At 38.0% G+C, this 8,643-nt stretch overlaps 1 non-coding gene across 1 annotated transcript; it reads left to right on the top strand.

Moving 5' to 3' along the window:
* The first annotated feature begins 6,256 nt into the window (after positions 1 to 6,256).
* On the top strand, positions 6,257 to 6,364 carry LOC131257184 (small nucleolar RNA R71). The gene has a single exon (XR_009177197.1). It is a non-coding gene; the product is annotated as a small nucleolar RNA R71 (small nucleolar RNA).
* The last annotated feature ends 2,279 nt before the right edge of the window (positions 6,365 to 8,643 follow it).

Raw genomic sequence — 8,643 nt, 5'->3', positions numbered from 1 at the left:
GCATCTCGTACAGTCATGTGTCCTAAAAAATAGCTGTTCTGCTGTGAGAAAGGCGTGCTTCTTAATTGATGCTGCCTTTAAATCCTTTATATATATACAAAACTCTGTTATTGTAATTCACACGATCCTCATTTATGTCTTATTTTACTTCGTTCCTTACTTTTCTTCAACCATGGCCTTTTCTTTGTTTGTGCCTTCTTTTGATTAGAAAGATATTATGGCCGTAATGGATCTCTTCTCAGACTATTATTTGAAAAATACAGTCTTCAAATCTTCAGTCCATGAAGACACTTATGGTTTGGGCCCTTCATTTGCTCCGAGTATAGCAGCGACCAATTTGTTACAACTTCTAGATCCATTTTTCTGTATTTTCTTAGGAAGTAATATCCTGATTAAATCTGGAGATATACTTGATGCAGCAAATGCATTTAGAACAACGAGGTTGTGGCCAAAACCTCTTCTTGGATGGGAAATTGGTTTAACAAAGTTTCAGTCCAACATGAAGATTTGTGAAAAGAAATTATAATTTTTGAGTGTATCAAGCTTTCTCTCACAAAATATTTCCCCAATATCCCTCTTCTTCTAGCATTAACCTCATTTTGGAGTATTTCTACCAATACTTTCATGTTCAGTTGTAGGCCGATGAGTGTCTGCATCAAAGACATCTTCCATCACACCAAACTTACCCCTTTCGGTATGCCCTTTTACGCGAAGACCAAGGTAGGGCAACCTAGGAATTTCCCCAACAAAAATGCTACCAATTTTATGCATACTTACTATAGACTCACATGACCGGTTGAAGAACTTAAACACCTTACTTTTCTCCTTTTTTAGATCTGTCATCATCTTCTGTGCGTTAATGCTCAATAAGTCACAATCGAATACATTGCTCTAGCTGAACACTTGGTTTAGGATCAAATAGCCTTGATACCATTAGTTCTCATCCATTTATACCAAGGAATCTATGAAGTTAATTCGAGAGGGTTGTATTCAGTCAGAGGTCCTATGTGGCTTGCACAGATGCGGTTCATTGCATATTTCCGGCCACAACTATTCAATCACGATCACATCGACCAGTCGTTTAACTCTTATGGCGATCGCACTTGCACATTCCAGAGGAGGTTACTTATGCAGAAGATAACCCTCTTTGGTCAATAACCTGTACTCGACTACAGACCTATCTAGCCCTGGCATATCGTGATAATTCCATGCAAAACAATCAGCGAATTCTTACAGCAATTTTATGATTTTGTCCCTCTCGGGCAGTTGTAACAAGTTACTTATAAACGTAGGCTTCAGATTTTGATCCGTCCCTAAGTTTACTTCATCCATCCGGTCCTGAACCAGTGGTCGACGTTCTTCTACATTTTCATCCTCCAATAAATCTTTTATATCAAAACTATCTTCTTCGGCCAAGTTCATAAAAATTCCTTCGTCGCTTTGTTCCAGGCTTTCTTCAAGCCTTTTTATCCTATCCAGAACTCAGTTTGGCACACCACGCCTTTAGTTGTCACAATCATGGCAACTCTTTTGATTATACAACTCATAGCCAGCCGACTAAGGATTAAATCCTTCGGCCGGTCTTTATCTTTTTGGACTGTCATAGCTTGAATTATACTGCTAAGGTCCTTCCTTAGAAAGAGACTTGTCGGACACTGATATTTATTTTTCCCAGTATACCAAATGGGCCTACCTCTTCCTGTAAATAATAAAACGAACTGTTCGTAAGTCAAGAACTGGTTCATCTTCCTGATCCATCCCTCTTGGTGTATGATCGTTGCGCTCACTGGAGGATGATCCGAAAAATGTCTAAGACTTCTACACAAGGAATATTATTATTGAAAAATCTGTAAATGTAGACCATGTTGCTCGTTTTGGTCTTATTAAAATCCTTTCTGAGGTTGGATGGGAAAGGATTTTGCATTGGGGTGGGACTGCTTACCGGTCCATTGTGCAAGGCATGTTTGCCTCCATTTGTGATGTCTCTCTTGAGGATTTATCATTCTCAATTAAATTTTTAGAAGAGATAATCATTATTATGCCTTACATTGTCTCTGCTTTAATGGACACAGACATTGCAAATGATGGAATTCCAATCGCAACACTTTCAGAAAAATGTCTAACTCTGAAAAGTAGTCGATTACAAGGGCATTATGTGGTTTCAATGCTGAATGGCGGTCCGATAACGCCTTACCCCCAACAAGTTATTTCCTAAATACCGCGTCTTACATTACATCTTTACATCTAATGTATATCCTAGAGTTGGGAATAAGACCGATCTTACTCTCTTTATGGCTCGTCTCTTCCATGTCGTTGTTATGGGTATTCGTATTTTCTTACCTTATTTGATTTATTATGGAAGCATTCAATTTCGCTTGCATCCAAAGCATGGGTCGATTTTGTTCGGACATCTTATGTCTAGTCTTACTTTTCATTACAATGCCCAAGTCCCTAAATTTGAGGCACCGGAATTTGAACTCCCCTTCAATAACTCAAACTTGAATATGATGAACCTCACTACCCTACCCGAAAAAAGAGAATGACAAGAAGAACCATAAGTGGTGGACACCACCATGGAAGATATCTTCAATGACTTAGAAGATTTAGATGATACAGCTGATTCTGACTATCATCCCTCTTAATTTGATGAGAGGTTATCTGCATTAGAGGAGAAGGTTGATGCACTACATGTATCTCATACATCATTAGCCCAAACCCAAAAGTCTACAATGAAGTATATGAAAAAGTACTTTCATCGCATCAATCGGAGTTTGAGGCTTAATGATCCTTCGATGCCTGCACCATCTTTCTCAGGGTCAGATTGAGCTTGATTTGGTTATTTTCCTTGCTTATTATGAATCTGTACTAAACTTATTTAATGATTTTCTTGGATATTTTGGATATCTGGATATTTTATCTTGATGTAATGTTATGATTGCATGGATATTTGTATATTTAATACACTGTTTTAAACAATGTTTTTTAAACTAGATGATATATTCTCCCTAATATTCCTGCTTATTGATATTCATCTTATTTTCTCTGGTTTTGATATGCTTCATGATCTCTCATGTCATTTATTCTTCCTTTGTTAACTTGTGACAAAAGGGGGGAGAAATTAGTGTGTGAGTAAATGGAATGAATGTTGCGTTAGTGCGATGAATGGAATGAATATAATGTATTACATTTTATTTTTGTGCATTATATATGTTGTACTTCTCAGGGGGAGCATCATCAGTTGTGTTATGCACAGTAGGTTACGAGGATTACATAGGCCAGCTTCAAGTTTGTTAAATTTGTGAACGAGTGAGATCATAAATGTTAGATGTAGTATTATGTATGTTGTGTGTTTTATCAAGAAATTGATAAGGGGGGAGATTGTAAATGCTTTTATGTTTAGCACATAGTTATGGAATCACAACTACTCTACATGCTTGAAGATCAGCTCAAGATCGGCTTATGATCAGCTCAAGATCGGCACATCTTCTCAAGAAGTTGACGCCCAAATTCAAGACAAGATCAAGTCAAAGTTCAAGACAAGGTGACCCATATATTTGCTAAAACATAGGTGGTATAACCCTAGAAAGACCTTAGGTTAGGATCTTTAAAAAATTCATTAACTTGGGTTTTAATAAGTGTTTTTGCTTTGGAATTTAGCTATCTTAACTTCTGGTTCGGCCAAAGTTCCAGACAAGGTGACCCATATATTTGCTAAAACACAGGTGGTATGCACAAAATACACCGCTAAAATGTGGGAGAGGCATTACACAGTCTGAATGGCATCCTTTGATAAGCAAAGGTGCTAAAGGGGCATCTGAACGTTGTTTTCTCTTGATCTTTAAGAGCTATCTTTATCTGATTGTAGCCCGAAGCAGTAGTAGGAATGACCAGCTAACCTTTCTAAAATTTGATCAATGAAAGGTAAAAGTGGTCCTTCCTTGTGACGGTATTCAACTTTAGGTAGTCAATACACATCCTCCAACTAGAAGTAACTCTATTTGGCATGAGTTCATTATCGACATTGGCTACGATGGTCCGGACTTCTTAGGAACCATATGTGTTGGACTCACCCATTGACTGTCGAATATCGGGTATATGATACCCACATCCAACAACTTAAGTACATCAGCCTTAACCACTTCCTTCATGTTTGGATTTAAGAGACATTGTGGTTGTCGAGATGTTTTTGCATTTTCTTGTAAGTAAATGCGAGGAGTACAAATTAAAGGGTCAATTCCCTTGAGGTCCACAATCGTCCATCTAAGGGCTCCCTTATGTTCCTGGAGAGTAGAAATGAGAATATTCTCTTATTTTTCATCAAGGTGTGAGGAAATCACTGCCAGATATGTCTCGTCTTGACCTAAATAAACATATTTAAGATCAGCGAGCAAAGGTTTTAGGTCAAGCTTTAGTGCCTTGAGACTAGATGGTAGAGGCATTATATCGGTTTGGGGCAAAGTCTTAAATTATGGCCTCCACCGGTTAATTTCAAGTATCGGCATCGCATCAAGCAAGGCATCTATCTCCCTAATCATGTCATCATTTAAATCAGGTGAGTGTACCAAGCATGTCTCCAAAGGGTCAGAGTATAGAGTCAAAAGTGCTTTATCTTCCATGAAAGAATCGATCATGTTAATGTCGTGGGTATCATCAACATCCTCTGATTGTTTACTCATATTGAAAAAAAAATGTTGAGCTCCAATGTCATGTTCCCAAAAGATTAGTTCATAATTCCATTCCTATAATTGATGATGGCATTTGATGTAGCTAGGAATGAGTGACCAAGAATGATGGGAATCTGAGTGCTCACGTCCCTGATAGGCTGACCATCCAAAATGATAAAATCCGCTGGATAGTAGAATTTATTGACTTGGATTAACACGTCCTCAATCATCCCTCTCGGTACACGAATCGAACGATCAACAAGTTGTAGTGTGGTTCAGGTGGGTTTTAATTCACCTAGACCTAATTGTTCATAGACCGAGTAAGGGATCAAATTAACACTCTCCCCCAAGTTAAGGAGTGCATGTTCAATCCAGTGATTCCCAATTACACAAGTGATGGTTGGGCTACCGGGATCCTTGTATTTTTGTGGCACATCTTGCTTGAGGATGGTACTCACTTTTTATGTTAAAAAGATTTTCTTTTATATATTTTGCCGTCTTTTAGTAGTGCATAGATCTTTTAGGAATTTGACATATGAAGGAATTTTTTTAATGACATCCAATAGAGGAATGTTGATCTTCACTTATTTTAGAACCTCCAAAATATCTGGAGAGTTAGTTAGAGGTTTTGGTACAATCAACCATTGGGGGAATGGCATAACTGGCTTGTATGCTCTTTCCGACTCTTCCTCTTATGGAGCAGTGCTAGGTCTATCACTCTTAGAATCTTCTAAGTCCTTAGGCTTTTCAGCCATCACCAGAATAATTTTGTTAATTGTCTTTCCCATTTTAAGAGTGGTGATAGACTTAGCTTTCTTTATGTTATGCGAAGAGCACGGGTAACTTATTTCACATTCTGGTTTTGGATTGGGTAGAGGTTGGGCTGGAAAAGTCGCTTTCTCCCCAATCGCTAAGTGTGACTCAATCCTTTGTATGGCCTTAGTAAGGTCTTGAAATGCTTGTAATGTGCCTTGATTAAAGAGCTCTTAGTTTTGGATGTGCTTTAGAACTGGATCCTCTTGAGGTTTCCTTTGATTTAAGAGTTGAGTAAGGGCCTCTTGAGGATTGGCCATTTGTTCGTTCCTCTAACTGAAGTTTGGATGGTTCATCCAGCTGGGATTATATGTATTTGAGGTGGGTCTACTGAATGGTCATTGGTAGTTATTTACGATGTTTGATTGTTTGTTCGATAACTCTTGAAAAGCGGGAATTGTGGGACAATCCTGTGTTACATGTATGTTGCTAGCATAAATACCGCAAACAACTTCCCCTACCTCCTTGGGTTTGACAATTTTCACCTCTTAAGTTCCATGGCCTCAACTTTCCTTGTGATATTGACCACCCTTACACTCATGTCGTCTTCTTCCTTTGAGTCGTAAATTCCTCCTTTTTCTCTTGACTAAGTAAGCTTAGATGTGGTGGGTCTTGGGGAGGTGTCCCATGATTGTGTGTTCTCTATAAGTTTATCAAAATAGTCTCACGCATCATTAGCTTCCTTGTTCATGAATTCACCATTACACATAATCTCTATAAATTGGTGTATGGGTGAAGTCAGTCCATTACAGAAAAAGCTTATTACCTGCCAGATTTCATAGCCATGATGTGGACATGAATTCATGAGGTCCTTGAACCACTCTTAGCATTGGAAGAAGGTTTCTTCTTCTTTTTGAGTAAAGTTTGTGATTGTCTTCCTTAAAGTATTTGTTTTGTGAAATGGGAAGAACTTTTTAAGAAATTCCCGTGTCATCTCAGCCCATGTGCCGATAGATCATGGCTTTAAGGAGTGCAGCCATGACTTAGCCTTATCCTTCAATGAGAAGGGGAACAACTTTAGTCTTACTGTGTCTTCAAACATGTTTGGAAAGTGAAATGTGGTGACTATCTCGTCAAATTCTTTAATGTGCAATTATGGACTTTCAAAGTCTAGTCTATGAAATTTAGAAAGGAGTTGTATCACTCTTGGTTTAAAATCCACGTTTCCTACATTAAGTTGAAACACCATGAGGAAGGTGTATTCACTACCGCCGGTTGTAAGTAATCTCATAAAGTACGAGACGGGGGAGCATGATGCACCTCATTCTCATTTTTAACTTCCTCAACTGGATGTTGAGGTTGATTTGTAACCATAACTTCAATTAACTCAGAGGATCTTAAGTCGTGTCTAATTCGGTGATGGATAGGTAACCCTTCGACTAATCCTCCTTCACCTAGAAGACGTAAATTATTGTCATGGACCCACTTGGACATGAAACACTCTCAGTGTCAAGTTCTAAACAACTAAAACCTAAGAAAAAGAAAATACAGAAATAAGAGATCTGGAAAGAAAAAAAAGTTAGAAAGAAGTTACCGGATTGGAGTTACTATGTTAGATTTCTACAAAACATAAAACAAGGTTAATTTTTTTTTTTAAAATTCAGAAAAATCCTAACAACAAAAATTAGCCCTAATCCTAACCAAATTCTAATACTAATCAATCTCAGAAAAATGTAGCCAAAATTCCCAACAACAACATGAAAAACTTATTCACAACCCCAAGTGCAGGGTCACGATGTAGTAATAACTTGGTAAGACCGAAGTCAAATCCACAAGGACTTAAATGTGTATCTTTCTTAAATAAACTAGAACCAGAACTAGGTATTACATTTAAGTAATAATCTAAAAAATTGAGAGATCAATGATTTAACAATCAATAATAAAAGGGAAACTAGGGCGCTAAGGATCCACATGTAGCTATTAAGATGTTACCTTAATTTAAAGAGCTACAACTGGAATTAGAGTCTTATCCTATCCAGTTGGATGATAGAGTAGTATAAACCCAAAAATATGAATTTTCCATCAACATAGTTGTCCCATGAGGCATTCATGTGATAATCTCAGGGAATCCAACCATCCACCATGCCATGGACTATGATGAATCACAAATTTTATAGATCACACACTTCTCTAAACAGATTAAGAAGATATTTAAAGCTATCACAACATCTATTGTAATTTGAGTCACAATAAACCATAGAAAAATGAAAATATTCCTTTAATCAAACTATAAATTAATAGGAATTTAACATATACTTGAATCAAAGCAAATGAAACATCAAAATAAACTACAGCTTCACCTCTTAGCCATAGCTAAGAGATTATCTAGTCATAACAAACTCATAAACAAAAGAAAAAGTAAAAGATGTACTAGAATCCATGAAGGAATCAAAGTGGAAGAATGTTGTAAGACCTGTAACTTTGCGAGACCTTTGGTACGCTTTTACTTTGACAACGACATGTTCTCGACGGACCAGATCGATGAGTTTTGATCGCGGCCCCATTTTAGTACCACAATACCTTGAGACTTGTACCCTAACGACTGTGCGGGAGTTAGGATTCCAATGCCGCGCGACACGCCTCATTTCGACCCTTAGATTAGAAGTTACAATTTTGACACAATTCGAGGTGGGCCACACAATGCACGTCGGCCCCACTTGAACAAATCCCCATGTTGTCAAATCCATCCATCAATCACGTCATCCATCACTCATGTCACTCTCTCCATTAGTCAAACAAACCCATGCCTTTCTCATGCAACCCATACCCTGATCTATGCTAGCCATCATTCTTTTATGCTTTTTCTCCCCATTTTACCCCTCCATCTTCCCCTTATTCCCTCCCTATCCTAAAATCTCTACCACAAAAACTCCCTAATCCCCTCTGTCACGCCCCAAACCTGGAAATCGGGCTCACAAAATTCCCGATTGCCGAATCCAGTGCCGACAGCCTCCGTAGTACCTCATTCTCGGCTCTTAGCGTCCATATGCCAGGTTTCGATCCTGGGATCCTACAAGGATGATTTTCTAATGTACATTTATCTCATAAGAAGCATAACTACAAGTATACCCAAATCATAAAGGCAACATCATCATCACATATCCACTAATATGAACATTTGAATACAATGCTGTAAGGGAAATGCATATGTCAAAATCAAAGATCC

The sequence above is a fragment of the Magnolia sinica genome, chromosome 9 (genome assembly GCF_029962835.1).
Source record: "Magnolia sinica isolate HGM2019 chromosome 9, MsV1, whole genome shotgun sequence".
Classification (NCBI taxonomy): Eukaryota; Viridiplantae; Streptophyta; class Magnoliopsida; order Magnoliales; family Magnoliaceae; genus Magnolia; species Magnolia sinica.
Note: the sequence above shows the minus strand (reverse complement) of the source record. Positions and strands in the feature narration are given on the sequence as shown.